The sequence below is a fragment of the Pholcus phalangioides genome, unplaced genomic scaffold, assembly GCF_987345545.1.
Source record: "Pholcus phalangioides strain wild (caught in Gottingen) unplaced genomic scaffold, Ppha-v1.0 ptg000002l_1, whole genome shotgun sequence".
In the NCBI taxonomy this organism is placed as follows: Eukaryota; Metazoa; Arthropoda; class Arachnida; order Araneae; family Pholcidae; genus Pholcus; species Pholcus phalangioides.
This window is the reverse complement of record NW_028301595.1, coordinates 10,248,019-10,262,437: the sequence shown is the minus strand read 5'-3', so window position 1 is coordinate 10,262,437 and position 14,419 is coordinate 10,248,019. Positions and strand designations below refer to the sequence as shown.

The 14,419-nt window shown below is 48.1% G+C and overlaps 10 non-coding genes across 10 annotated transcripts; all 10 read right to left on the bottom strand.

Moving 5' to 3' along the window:
• Window positions 1-826: 826 nt before the first annotated feature.
• On the bottom strand, window positions 827-967 carry LOC149089372 (U4 spliceosomal RNA). The gene has a single exon (XR_016193742.1). It is a non-coding gene; the product is annotated as a U4 spliceosomal RNA (small nuclear RNA).
• A 1,282-nt stretch (window positions 968-2,249) lies between these two features.
• Window positions 2,250-2,390, bottom strand: LOC149089371 (U4 spliceosomal RNA). Its single transcript, XR_016193731.1, has one exon. It is a non-coding gene; the product is annotated as a U4 spliceosomal RNA (small nuclear RNA).
• A 1,273-nt stretch (window positions 2,391-3,663) lies between these two features.
• Window positions 3,664-3,804, bottom strand: LOC149089370 (U4 spliceosomal RNA). Its single transcript, XR_016193720.1, has one exon. It is a non-coding gene; the product is annotated as a U4 spliceosomal RNA (small nuclear RNA).
• A 1,282-nt stretch (window positions 3,805-5,086) lies between these two features.
• LOC149089369 (U4 spliceosomal RNA) lies at window positions 5,087-5,227 on the bottom strand. The gene has a single exon (XR_016193714.1). It is a non-coding gene; the product is annotated as a U4 spliceosomal RNA (small nuclear RNA).
• Window positions 5,228-6,500: 1,273 nt separating this feature from the next.
• Window positions 6,501-6,641, bottom strand: LOC149089368 (U4 spliceosomal RNA). The gene has a single exon (XR_016193712.1). It is a non-coding gene; the product is annotated as a U4 spliceosomal RNA (small nuclear RNA).
• A 1,274-nt stretch (window positions 6,642-7,915) lies between these two features.
• Window positions 7,916-8,056, bottom strand: LOC149089367 (U4 spliceosomal RNA). Its single transcript, XR_016193711.1, has one exon. It is a non-coding gene; the product is annotated as a U4 spliceosomal RNA (small nuclear RNA).
• Window positions 8,057-9,338: 1,282 nt separating this feature from the next.
• On the bottom strand, window positions 9,339-9,479 carry LOC149089366 (U4 spliceosomal RNA). The gene has a single exon (XR_016193810.1). It is a non-coding gene; the product is annotated as a U4 spliceosomal RNA (small nuclear RNA).
• A 1,282-nt stretch (window positions 9,480-10,761) lies between these two features.
• Window positions 10,762-10,902, bottom strand: LOC149089365 (U4 spliceosomal RNA). The gene has a single exon (XR_016193809.1). It is a non-coding gene; the product is annotated as a U4 spliceosomal RNA (small nuclear RNA).
• Window positions 10,903-12,184: 1,282 nt separating this feature from the next.
• On the bottom strand, window positions 12,185-12,325 carry LOC149089364 (U4 spliceosomal RNA). Its single transcript, XR_016193808.1, has one exon. It is a non-coding gene; the product is annotated as a U4 spliceosomal RNA (small nuclear RNA).
• Window positions 12,326-13,599: 1,274 nt separating this feature from the next.
• On the bottom strand, window positions 13,600-13,740 carry LOC149089363 (U4 spliceosomal RNA). The gene has a single exon (XR_016193807.1). It is a non-coding gene; the product is annotated as a U4 spliceosomal RNA (small nuclear RNA).
• Window positions 13,741-14,419: the final 679 nt, after the last annotated feature.

The window sequence follows — 14,419 nt, the reverse complement described above, 5'->3', positions numbered from 1 at the left end:
CGCTAACCAGGCTACCAAATATTGCGTGCTCCGAGAGACCGCAGTTAGCGGATGTGACCCACCTTGTTGATCGCGGCATCTCCAACACCAGGTAAGTACGCATAGTTAGCTCCAGCTCAGATACACGAAAGCTTTTACCCTAGTCGACAAATTATTTCATTCCGATTTTCGTCTTACGAAGGAAACGAGGACAGTTGCATTCTCCCTAACGTTCAAGGTTTCCCGACGATTGCATAGGCCTCGGTGGCGGAAATGCGCTGTTCACTTCGCCTTTCACCGATAGATGGCGCTGTTACGCAGTCAGGCACCATTTATCACACAATAGAATAGGAGCACACGCTGGAAAACCGAGCTTTCGTTTACTTCAGTGGTCGGGATCAAAGGCAATGGAAGTTTACACACACACACGATGTGATTTTTTTCCACCCCTCAGCGTGATTAGCAAAGCTGTTTTAAAGTGAAGCGTTTCCTCTCCTACGAAGAAACCGAACAATTCGAAGGTGAAAAGTCACTGACTTCGAAGTGACGCGACACTTACAAGGGCGAAACTACTGAAACTGCAGGGTGAAGAGGTAATAGGAGCTGGACCGTTATTTCTTGCGTCCAATGCAGTACATAGAGCGAAGCTGTGTAGCAAAATAGAGGGGGGCAAATCTCTCTTTTCCGGAGTCACCTGTCGATTTCGATGAACAAACCAGCTTCACTTTCGGATACATCGTAAGAACGATTCCGAAAAAAACAAAAGACGACGAAAGTCGAAAAAAAGAGCGCGCAATGTTCGGTACAAAACACACCGGCGCGATCATTCTTCTGGTACAGTGATAGACCCCGAAAGGGGCTCCCAAAAATTGCCGAAGCCGACGATATCTCACGTCGCCCTGGCGGGGTATTGGGAAAAGTTTTCAACTAGCAATAGTCACGCCTCGGTAGGACCTCATTGGCTATGACACTGCCTCTGCGCAAAGCTGACCACACTCTCTCAGCGAAAAAGTTCCATGTCTTATTGCCTTATACGACGGGTGACCGTTATGTAAAAAAATCCCCCAGCGTGTTCGCGAGCAGCGGTTGGTCGTGTGATTCAAGAGCAGGGGAAATTTCGATCATGCGGTCGAACGAAGAAATCTAATGCTGGTTTGCCGCTGAGAGAGGATTCATACGCGTGCCAGTAATCTTCGACCGCTAGATGGCGTTGCCATCTACGAGATGCAAGCTATAGAAGTTGATGTGCTCGAGCCAAAAATCAGATTCACCGTGAGAACGCTTCTTAAAATCAGACGATAAAGGTTCAGTCGAAAACACGAGCGCCCAGTGTTTATTACCAGAAACGATGGACATGACATTGCGTCCGTCGTAGTTCCAGTTCGACCGCGCAACGGAATAGGTTGTCAGACAGAGAATTTTATTGTTGACGGGATCAGGGCGAACGCTAACCCGGCTACCAAATATTGCGTGCTCCGAGAGACCGCAGTTAGCGGATGTGACCCACCTTGTTGATCGCGGCATCTCCAACACCAGGTAAGTATGCATAGTTAGCTCCAGCTCAGATACACGAAAGCTTTTACCCTAGTCGACAAATTATTTCATCCGATTTTCGTCTTACGACGGAAACGAGGACATTTGCATTCTCCCTAACGTTCAAGGTTTCCCGACGATTGCATAGGCCTCGGTGGCGGAAATGCGCTGTTCACTTCGCCTTTCACCGATAGATGGCGCTGTTACGCAGTCAGGCACCATTTATCACACAATAGAATAGGAGCACACGCTGGAAAACCGAGCTTTCGTTTACTTCAGTGGTCGGGATCAAAGGCAATGGAAGTTTACACACACACACGATGTGATTTTTTTCCACCCCTCAGCGTGATTAGCAAAGCTGTTTTAAAGTGAAGCGTTTCCTCTCCTACGAAGAAACCGAACAATTCGAAGGTGAAAAGTCACTGACTTCGAAGTGACGCGACACTTACAAGGGCGAAACTACTGAAACTGCAGGGTGAAGAGGTAATAGGAGCTGGACCGTTATTTCTTGCGTCCAATGCAGTACATAGAGCGAAGCTGTGTAGCAAAATGGAGGGGGGCAAATCTCTCTTTTCCGGAGTCACCTGTCGATTTCGATGAACAAACCAGCTTCACTTTCGGATACATCGTAAGAACGATTCCGAAAAAAACAAAAGACGACGAAAGTCGAAAAAAAGAGCGCGCAATGTTCGGTACAAAACACACCGGCGCGATCATTCTTCTGGTACAGTGATAGACCCCGAAAGGGGCTCCCAAAAATTGCCGAAGCCGACGATATCTCACGTCGCCCTGGCGGGGTATTGGGAAAAGTTTTCAACTAGCAATAGTCACGCCTCGGTAGGACCTCATTGGCTATGACACTGCCTCTGCGCAAAGCTGACCACACTCTCTCAGCGAAAAAGTTCCATGTCTTATTGCCTTATACGACGGGTGACCGTTATGTAAAAAAATCCCCCAGCGTGTTCGCGAGCAGCGGTTGGTCGTGTGATTCAAGAGCAGGGGAAATTTCGATCATGCGGTCGAACGAAGAAATCTAATGCTGGTTTGCCGCTGAGAGAGGATTCATACGCGTGCCAGTAATCTTCGACCGCTAGATGGCGTTGCCATCTACGAGATGCAAGCTATAGAAGTTGATGTGCTCGAGCCAAAAATCAGATTCACCGTGAGAACGCTTCTTAAAATCAGACGATAAAGGTTCAGTCGAAAACACGAGCGCCCAGTGTTTATTACCAGAAACGATGGACATGACATTGCGTCCGTCGTAGTTCCAGTTCGACCGCGCAACGGAATAGGTTGTCAGACAGAGAATTTTATTGTTGACGGGATCAGGGCGAACGCTAACCAGGCTACCAAATATTGCGTGCTCCGAGAGACCGCAGTTAGCGGATGTGACCCACCTTGTTGATCGCGGCATCTCCAACACCAGGTAAGTATGCATAGTTAGCTCCAGCTCAGATACACGAAAGCTTTTACCCTAGTCGACAAATTATTTCATCCGATTTTCGTCTTACGACGGAAACGAGGACATTTGCATTCTCCCTAACGTTCAAGGTTTCCCGACGATTGCATAGGCCTCGGTGGCGGAAATGCGCTGTTCACTTCGCCTTTCACCGATAGATGGCGCTGTTACGCACCATTTATCACACAATAGAATAGGAGCACACGCTGGAAAACCGAGCTTTCGTTTACTTCAGTGGTCGGGATCAAAGGCAATGGAAGTTTACACACACACACGATGTGATTTTTTTCCACCCCTCAGCGAGATTAGCAAAGCTGTTTTAAAGTGAAGCGTTTCCTCTCCTACGAAGAAACCGAACAATTCGAAGGTGAAAAGTCACTGACTTCGAAGTGACGCGACACTTACAAGGGCGAAACTACTGAAACTGCAGGGTGAAGAGGTAATAGGAGCTGGACCGTTATTTCTTGCGTCCAATGCAGTACATAGAGCGAAGCTGTGTAGCAAAATAGAGGGGGGCAAATCTCTCTTTCCGGAGTCCCCTGTCGATTTCGATGAACAAACCAGCTTCACTTTCGGATACATCGTAAGAACGATTCCGAAAAAAACAAAAGACGACGAAAGTCGAAAAAAAGAGCGCGCAATGTTCGGTACAAAACACACCGGCGCGATCATTCTTCTGGTACAGTGATAGACCCCGAAAGGGGCTCCCAAAAATTGCCGAAGCCGACGATATCTCACGTCGCCCTGGCGGGGTATTGGGAAAAGTTTTCAACTAGCAATAGTCACGCCTCGGTAGGACCTCATTGGCTATGACACTGCCTCTGCGCAAAGCTGACCACACTCTCTCAGCGAAAAAGTTCCATGTCTTATTGCCTTATACGACGGGTGACCGTTATGTAAAAAAATCCCCCAGCGTGTTCGCGAGCAGCGGTTGGTCGTGTGATTCAAGAGCAGGGGAAATTTCGATCATGCGGTCGAACGAAGAAATCTAATGCTGGTTTGCCGCTGAGAGAGGATTCATACGCGTGCCAGTAATCTTCGACCGCTAGATGGCGTTGCCATCTACGAGATGCAAGCTATAGAAGTTGATGTGCTCGAGCCAAAAATCAGATTCACCGTGAGAACGCTTCTTAAAATCAGACGATAAAGGTTCAGTCGAAAACACGAGCGCCCAGTGTTTATTACCAGAAACGATGGACATGACATTGCGTCCGTCGTAGTTCCAGTTCGACCGCGCAACGGAATAGGTTGTCAGACAGAGAATTTTATTGTTGACGGGATCAGGGCGAACGCTAACCCGGCTACCAAATATTGCGTGCTCCGAGAGACCGCAGTTAGCGGATGTGACCCACCTTGTTGATCGCGGCATCTCCAACACCAGGTAAGTACGCATAGTTAGCTCCAGCTCAGATACACGAAAGCTTTTACCCTAGTCGACAAATTATTTCATCCGATTTTCGTCTTACGAAGGAAACGAGGACAGTTGCATTCTCCCTAACGTTCAAGGTTTCCCGACGATTGCATAGGCCTCGGTGGCGGAAATGCGCTGTTCACTTCGCCTTTCACCGATAGATGGCGCTGTTACGCAGTCAGGCACCATTTATCACACAATAGAATAGGAGCACACGCTGGAAAACCGAGCTTTCGTTTACTTCAGTGGTCGGGATCAAAGGCAATGGAAGTTTACACACACACACGATGTGATTTTTTTCCACCCCTCAGCGAGATTAGCAAAGCTGTTTTAAAGTGAAGCGTTTCCTCTCCTACGAAGAAACCGAACAATTCGAAGGTGAAAAGTCACTGACTTCGAAGTGACGCGACACTTACAAGGGCGAAACTACTGAAACTGCAGGGTGAAGAGGTAATAGGAGCTGGACCGTTATTTCTTGCGTCCAATGCAGTACATAGAGCGAAGCTGTGTAGCAAAATAGAGGGGGGCAAATCTCTCTTTTCCGGAGTCACCTGTCGATTTCGATGAACAAACCAGCTTCACTTTCGGATACATCGTAAGAACGATTCCGAAAAAAACAAAAGACGACGAAAGTCGAAAAAAAGAGCGCGCAATGTTCGGTACAAAACACACCGGCGCGATCATTCTTCTGGTACAGTGATAGACCCCGAAAGGGGCTCCCAAAAATTGCCGAAGCCGACGATATCTCACGTCGCCCTGGCGGGGTATTGGGAAAAGTTTTCAACTAGCAATAGTCACGCCTCGGTAGGACCTCATTGGCTATGACACTGCCTCTGCGCAAAGCTGACCACACTCTCTCAGCGAAAAAGTTCCATGTCTTATTGCCTTATACGACGGGTGACCGTTATGTAAAAAAATCCCCCAGCGTGTTCGCGAGCAGCGGTTGGTCGTGTGATTCAAGAGCAGGGGAAATTTCGATCATGCGGTCGAACGAAGAAATCTAATGCTGGTTTGCCGCTGAGAGAGGATTCATACGCGTGCCAGTAATCTTCGACCGCTAGATGGCGTTGCCATCTACGAGATGCAAGCTATAGAAGTTGATGTGCTCGAGCCAAAAATCAGATTCACCGTGAGAACGCTTCTTAAAATCAGACGATAAAGGTTCAGTCGAAAACACGAGCGCCCAGTGTTTATTACCAGAAACGATGGACATGACATTGCGTCCGTCGTAGTTCCAGTTCGACCGCGCAACGGAATAGGTTGTCAGACAGAGAATTTTATTGTTGACGGGATCAGGGCGAACGCTAACCAGGCTACCAAATATTGCGTGCTCCGAGAGACCGCAGTTAGCGGATGTGACCCACCTTGTTGATCGCGGCATCTCCAACACCAGGTAAGTATGCATAGTTAGCTCCAGCTCAGATACACGAAAGCTTTTACCCTAGTCGACAAATTATTTCATCCGATTTTCGTCTTACGACGGAAACGAGGACATTTGCATTCTCCCTAACGTTCAAGGTTTCCCGACGATTGCATAGGCCTCGGTGGCGGAAATGCGCTGTTCACTTCGCCTTTCACCGATAGATGGCGCTATTACGCACCATTTATCACACAATAGAATAGGAGCACACGCTGGAAAACCGAGCTTTCGTTTACTTCAGTGGTCGGGATCAAAGGCAATGGAAGTTTACACACACACACGATGTGATTTTTTTCCACCCCTCAGCGAGATTAGCAAAGCTGTTTTAAAGTGAAGCGTTTCCTCTCCTACGAAGAAACCGAACAATTCGAAGGTGAAAAGTCACTGACTTCGAAGTGACGCGACACTTACAAGGGCGAAACTACTGAAACTGCAGGGTGAAGAGGTAATAGGAGCTGGACCGTTATTTCTTGCGTCCAATGCAGTACATAGAGCGAAGCTGTGTAGCAAAATAGAGGGGGGCAAATCTCTCTTTCCGGAGTCCCCTGTCGATTTCGATGAACAAACCAGCTTCACTTTCGGATACATCGTAAGAACGATTCCGAAAAAAACAAAAGACGACGAAAGTCGAAAAAAAGAGCGCGCAATGTTCGGTACAAAACACACCGGCGCGATCATTCTTCTGGTACAGTGATAGACCCCGAAAGGGGCTCCCAAAAATTGCCGAAGCCGACGATATCTCACGTCGCCCTGGCGGGGTATTGGGAAAAGTTTTCAACTAGCAATAGTCACGCCTCGGTAGGACCTCATTGGCTATGACACTGCCTCTGCGCAAAGCTGACCACACTCTCTCAGCGAAAAAGTTCCATGTCTTATTGCCTTATACGACGGGTGACCGTTATGTAAAAAAATCCCCCAGCGTGTTCGCGAGCAGCGGTTGGTCGTGTGATTCAAGAGCAGGGGAAATTTCGATCATGCGGTCGAACGAAGAAATCTAATGCTGGTTTGCCGCTGAGAGAGGATTCATACGCGTGCCAGTAATCTTCGACCGCTAGATGGCGTTGCCATCTACGAGATGCAAGCTATAGAAGTTGATGTGCTCGAGCCAAAAATCAGATTCACCGTGAGAACGCTTCTTAAAATCAGACGATAAAGGTTCAGTCGAAAACACGAGCGCCCAGTGTTTATTACCAGAAACGATGGACATGACATTGCGTCCGTCGTAGTTCCAGTTCGACCGCGCAACGGAATAGGTTGTCAGACAGAGAATTTTATTGTTGACGGGATCAGGGCGAACGCTAACCCGGCTACCAAATATTGCGTGCTCCGAGAGACCGCAGTTAGCGGATGTGACCCACCTTGTTGATCGCGGCATCTCCAACACCAGGTAAGTACGCATAGTTAGCTCCAGCTCAGATACACGAAAGCTTTTACCCTAGTCGACAAATTATTTCATCCGATTTTCGTCTTACGAAGGAAACGAGGACAGTTGCATTCTCCCTAACGTTCAAGGTTTCCCGACGATTGCATAGGCCTCGGTGGCGGAAATGCGCTGTTCACTTCGCCTTTCACCGATAGATGGCGCTGTTACGCACCATTTATCACACAATAGAATAGGAGCACACGCTGGAAAACCGAGCTTTCGTTTACTTCAGTGGTCGGGATCAAAGGCAATGGAAGTTTACACACACACACGATGTGATTTTTTTCCACCCCTCAGCGTGATTAGCAAAGCTGTTTTAAAGTGAAGCGTTTCCTCTCCTACGAAGAAACCGAACAATTCGAAGGTGAAAAGTCACTGACTTCGAAGTGACGCGACACTTACAAGGGCGAAACTACTGAAACTGCAGGGTGAAGAGGTAATAGGAGCTGGACCGTTATTTCTTGCGTCCAATGCAGTACATAGAGCGAAGCTGTGTAGCAAAATAGAGGGGGGCAAATCTCTCTTTTCCGGAGTCACCTGTCGATTTCGATGAACAAACCAGCTTCACTTTCGGATACATCGTAAGAACGATTCCGAAAAAAACAAAAGACGACGAAAGTCGAAAAAAAGAGCGCGCAATGTTCGGTACAAAACACACCGGCGCGATCATTCTTCTGGTACAGTGATAGACCCCGAAAGGGGCTCCCAAAAATTGCCGAAGCCGACGATATCTCACGTCGCCCTGGCGGGGTATTGGGAAAAGTTTTCAACTAGCAATAGTCACGCCTCGGTAGGACCTCATTGGCTATGACACTGCCTCTGCGCAAAGCTGACCACACTCTCTCAGCGAAAAAGTTCCATGTCTTATTGCCTTATACGACGGGTGACCGTTATGTAAAAAAATCCCCCAGCGTGTTCGCGAGCAGCGGTTGGTCGTGTGATTCAAGAGCAGGGGAAATTTCGATCATGCGGTCGAACGAAGAAATCTAATGCTGGTTTGCCGCTGAGAGAGGATTCATACGCGTGCCAGTAATCTTCGACCGCTAGATGGCGTTGCCATCTACGAGATGCAAGCTATAGAAGTTGATGTGCTCGAGCCAAAAATCAGATTCACCGTGAGAACGCTTCTTAAAATCAGACGATAAAGGTTCAGTCGAAAACACGAGCGCCCAGTGTTTATTACCAGAAACGATGGACATGACATTGCGTCCGTCGTAGTTCCAGTTCGACCGCGCAACGGAATAGGTTGTCAGACAGAGAATTTTATTGTTGACGGGATCAGGGCGAACGCTAACCCGGCTACCAAATATTGCGTGCTCCGAGAGACCGCAGTTAGCGGATGTGACCCACCTTGTTGATCGCGGCATCTCCAACACCAGGTAAGTACGCATAGTTAGCTCCAGCTCAGATACACGAAAGCTTTTACCCTAGTCGACAAATTATTTCATCCGATTTTCGTCTTACGAAGGAAACGAGGACAGTTGCATTCTCCCTAACGTTCAAGGTTTCCCGACGATTGCATAGGCCTCGGTGGCGGAAATGCGCTGTTCACTTCGCCTTTCACCGATAGATGGCGCTGTTACGCAGTCAGGCACCATTTATCACACAATAGAATAGGAGCACACGCTGGAAAACCGAGCTTTCGTTTACTTCAGTGGTCGGGATCAAAGGCAATGGAAGTTTACACACACACACGATGTGATTTTTTTCCACCCCTCAGCGTGATTAGCAAAGCTGTTTTAAAGTGAAGCGTTTCCTCTCCTACGAAGAAACCGAACAATTCGAAGGTGAAAAGTCACTGACTTCGAAGTGACGCGACACTTACAAGGGCGAAACTACTGAAACTGCAGGGTGAAGAGGTAATAGGAGCTGGACCGTTATTTCTTGCGTCCAATGCAGTACATAGAGCGAAGCTGTGTAGCAAAATAGAGGGGGGCAAATCTCTCTTTTCCGGAGTCACCTGTCGATTTCGATGAACAAACCAGCTTCACTTTCGGATACATCGTAAGAACGATTCCGAAAAAAACAAAAGACGACGAAAGTCGAAAAAAAGAGCGCGCAATGTTCGGTACAAAACACACCGGCGCGATCATTCTTCTGGTACAGTGATAGACCCCGAAAGGGGCTCCCAAAAATTGCCGAAGCCGACGATATCTCACGTCGCCCTGGCGAGGTATTGGGAAAAGTTTTCAACTAGCAATAGTCACGCCTCGGTAGGACCTCATTGGCTATGACACTGCCTCTGCGCAAAGCTGACCACACTCTCTCAGCGAAAAAGTTCCATGTCTTATTGCCTTATACGACGGGTGACCGTTATGTAAAAAAATCCCCCAGCGTGTTCGCGAGCAGCGGTTGGTCGTGTGATTCAAGAGCAGGGGAAATTTCGATCATGCGGTCGAACGAAGAAATCTAATGCTGGTTTGCCGCTGAGAGAGGATTCATACGCGTGCCAGTAATCTTCGACCGCTAGATGGCGTTGCCATCTACGAGATGCAAGCTATAGAAGTTGATGTGCTCGAGCCAAAAATCAGATTCACCGTGAGAACGCTTCTTAAAATCAGACGATAAAGGTTCAGTCGAAAACACGAGCGCCCAGTGTTTATTACCAGAAACGATGGACATGACATTGCGTCCGTCGTAGTTCCAGTTCGACCGCGCAACGGAATAGGTTGTCAGACAGAGAATTTTATTGTTGACGGGATCAGGGCGAACGCTAACCCGGCTACCAAATATTGCGTGCTCCGAGAGACCGCAGTTAGCGGATGTGACCCACCTTGTTGATCGCGGCATCTCCAACACCAGGTAAGTACGCATAGTTAGCTCCAGCTCAGATACACGAAAGCTTTTACCCTAGTCGACAAATTATTTCATCCGATTTTCGTCTTACGAAGGAAACGAGGACAGTTGCATTCTCCCTAACGTTCAAGGTTTCCCGACGATTGCATAGGCCTCGGTGGCGGAAATGCGCTGTTCACTTCGCCTTTCACCGATAGATGGCGCTGTTACGCAGTCAGGCACCATTTATCACACAATAGAATAGGAGCACACGCTGGAAAACCGAGCTTTCGTTTACTTCAGTGGTCGGGATCAAAGGCAATGGAAGTTTACACACACACACGATGTGATTTTTTTCCACCCCTCAGCGTGATTAGCAAAGCTGTTTTAAAGTGAAGCGTTTCCTCTCCTACGAAGAAACCGAACAATTCGAAGGTGAAAAGTCACTGACTTCGAAGTGACGCGACACTTACAAGGGCGAAACTACTGAAACTGCAGGGTGAAGAGGTAATAGGAGCTGGACCGTTATTTCTTGCGTCCAATGCAGTACATAGAGCGAAGCTGTGTAGCAAAATAGAGGGGGGCAAATCTCTCTTTTCCGGAGTCACCTGTCGATTTCGATGAACAAACCAGCTTCACTTTCGGATACATCGTAAGAACGATTCCGAAAAAAACAAAAGACGACGAAAGTCGAAAAAAAGAGCGCGCAATGTTCGGTACAAAACACACCGGCGCGATCATTCTTCTGGTACAGTGATAGACCCCGAAAGGGGCTCCCAAAAATTGCCGAAGCCGACGATATCTCACGTCGCCCTGGCGAGGTATTGGGAAAAGTTTTCAACTAGCAATAGTCACGCCTCGGTAGGACCTCATTGGCTATGACACTGCCTCTGCGCAAAGCTGACCACACTCTCTCAGCGAAAAAGTTCCATGTCTTATTGCCTTATACGACGGGTGACCGTTATGTAAAAAAATCCCCCAGCGTGTTCGCGAGCAGCGGTTGGTCGTGTGATTCAAGAGCAGGGGAAATTTCGATCATGCGGTCGAACGAAGAAATCTAATGCTGGTTTGCCGCTGAGAGAGGATTCATACGCGTGCCAGTAATCTTCGACCGCTAGATGGCGTTGCCATCTACGAGATGCAAGCTATAGAAGTTGATGTGCTCGAGCCAAAAATCAGATTCACCGTGAGAACGCTTCTTAAAATCAGACGATAAAGGTTCAGTCGAAAACACGAGCGCCCAGTGTTTATTACCAGAAACGATGGACATGACATTGCGTCCGTCGTAGTTCCAGTTCGACCGCGCAACGGAATAGGTTGTCAGACAGAGAATTTTATTGTTGACGGGATCAGGGCGAACGCTAACCCGGCTACCAAATATTGCGTGCTCCGAGAGACCGCAGTTAGCGGATGTGACCCACCTTGTTGATCGCGGCATCTCCAACACCAGGTAAGTACGCATAGTTAGCTCCAGCTCAGATACACGAAAGCTTTTACCCTAGTCGACAAATTATTTCATCCGATTTTCGTCTTACGAAGGAAACGAGGACAGTTGCATTCTCCCTAACGTTCAAGGTTTCCCGACGATTGCATAGGCCTCGGTGGCGGAAATGCGCTGTTCACTTCGCCTTTCACCGATAGATGGCGCTGTTACGCAGTCAGGCACCATTTATCACACAATAGAATAGGAGCACACGCTGGAAAACCGAGCTTTCGTTTACTTCAGTGGTCGGGATCAAAGGCAATGGAAGTTTACACACACACACGATGTGATTTTTTTCCACCCCTCAGCGTGATTAGCAAAGCTGTTTTAAAGTGAAGCGTTTCCTCTCCTACGAAGAAACCGAACAATTCGAAGGTGAAAAGTCACTGACTTCGAAGTGACGCGACACTTACAAGGGCGAAACTACTGAAACTGCAGGGTGAAGAGGTAATAGGAGCTGGACCGTTATTTCTTGCGTCCAATGCAGTACATAGAGCGAAGCTGTGTAGCAAAATAGAGGGGGGCAAATCTCTCTTTTCCGGAGTCACCTGTCGATTTCGATGAACAAACCAGCTTCACTTTCGGATACATCGTAAGAACGATTCCGAAAAAAACAAAAGACGACGAAAGTCGAAAAAAAGAGCGCGCAATGTTCGGTACAAAACACACCGGCGCGATCATTCTTCTGGTACAGTGATAGACCCCGAAAGGGGCTCCCAAAAATTGCCGAAGCCGACGATATCTCACGTCGCCCTGGCGAGGTATTGGGAAAAGTTTTCAACTAGCAATAGTCACGCCTCGGTAGGACCTCATTGGCTATGACACTGCCTCTGCGCAAAGCTGACCACACTCTCTCAGCGAAAAAGTTCCATGTCTTATTGCCTTATACGACGGGTGACCGTTATGTAAAAAAATCCCCCAGCGTGTTCGCGAGCAGCGGTTGGTCGTGTGATTCAAGAGCAGGGGAAATTTCGATCATGCGGTCGAACGAAGAAATCTAATGCTGGTTTGCCGCTGAGAGAGGATTCATACGCGTGCCAGTAATCTTCGACCGCTAGATGGCGTTGCCATCTACGAGATGCAAGCTATAGAAGTTGATGTGCTCGAGCCAAAAATCAGATTCACCGTGAGAACGCTTCTTAAAATCAGACGATAAAGGTTCAGTCGAAAACACGAGCGCCCAGTGTTTATTACCAGAAACGATGGACATGACATTGCGTCCGTCGTAGTTCCAGTTCGACCGCGCAACGGAATAGGTTGTCAGACAGAGAATTTTATTGTTGACGGGATCAGGGCGAACGCTAACCCGGCTACCAAATATTGCGTGCTCCGAGAGACCGCAGTTAGCGGATGTGACCCACCTTGTTGATCGCGGCATCTCCAACACCAGGTAAGTACGCATAGTTAGCTCCAGCTCAGATACACGAAAGCTTTTACCCTAGTCGACAAATTATTTCATCCGATTTTCGTCTTACGAAGGAAACGAGGACAGTTGCATTCTCCCTAACGTTCAAGGTTTCCCGACGATTGCATAGGCCTCGGTGGCGGAAATGCGCTGTTCACTTCGCCTTTCACCGATAGATGGCGCTGTTACGCACCATTTATCACACAATAGAATAGGAGCACACGCTGGAAAACCGAGCTTTCGTTTACTTCAGTGGTCGGGATCAAAGGCAATGGAAGTTTACACACACACACGATGTGATTTTTTTCCACCCCTCAGCGTGATTAGCAAAGCTGTTTTAAAGTGAAGCGTTTCCTCTCCTACGAAGAAACCGAACAATTCGAAGGTGAAAAGTCACTGACTTCGAAGTGACGCGACACTTACAAGGGCGAAACTACTGAAACTGCAGGGTGAAGAGGTAATAGGAGCTGGACCGTTATTTCTTGCGTCCAATGCAGTACATAGAGCGAAGCTGTGTAGCAAAATAGAGGGGGGCAAATCTCTCTTTTCCGGAGTCACCTGTCGATTTCGATGAACAAACCAGCTTCACTTTCGGATACATCGTAAGAACGATTCCGAAAAAAACAAAAGACGACGAAAGTCGAAAAAAAGAGCGCGCAATGTTCGGTACAAAACACACCGGCGCGATCATTCTTCTGGTACAGTGATAGACCCCGAAAGGGGCTCCCAAAAATTGCCGAAGCCGACGATATCTCACGTCGCCCTGGCGAGGTATTGGGAAAAGTTTTCAACTAGCAATAGTCACGCCTCGGTAGGACCTCATTGGCTATGACACTGCCTCTGCGCAAAGCTGACCACACTCTCTCAGCGAAAAAGTTCCATGTCTTATTGCCTTATACGACGGGTGACCGTTATGTAAAAAAATCCCCCAGCGTGTTCGCGAGCAGCGGTTGGTCGTGTGATTCAAGAGCAGGGGAAATTTCGATCATGCGGTCGAACGAAGAAATCTAATGCTGGTTTGCCGCTGAGAGAGGATTCATACGCGTGCCAGTAATCTTCGACCGCTAGATGGCGTTGCCATCTACGAGATGCAAGCTATAGAAGTTGATGTGCTCGAGCCAAAAATCAGATTCACCGTGAGAACGCTTCTTAAAATCAGACGATAAAGGTTCAGTCGAAAACACGAGCGCCCAGTGTTTATTACCAGAAACGATGGACATGACATTGCGTCCGTCGTAGTTCCAGTTCGACCGCGCAACGGAATAGGTTGTCAGACAGAGAATTTTATTGTTGACGGGATCAGGGCGAACGCTAACCCGGCTACCAAATATTGCGTGCTCCGAGAGACCGCAGTTAGCGGATGTGACCCACCTTGTTGATCGCGGCATCTCCAACACCAGGTAAGTACGCATAGTTAGCTCCAGCTCAGATACACGAAAGCTTTTACCCTAGTCGACAAATTATTTCATCCGATTTTCGTCTTACGAAGGAAACGAGGACAGTTGCATTCTCCCTAACGTTCAAGGTTTCC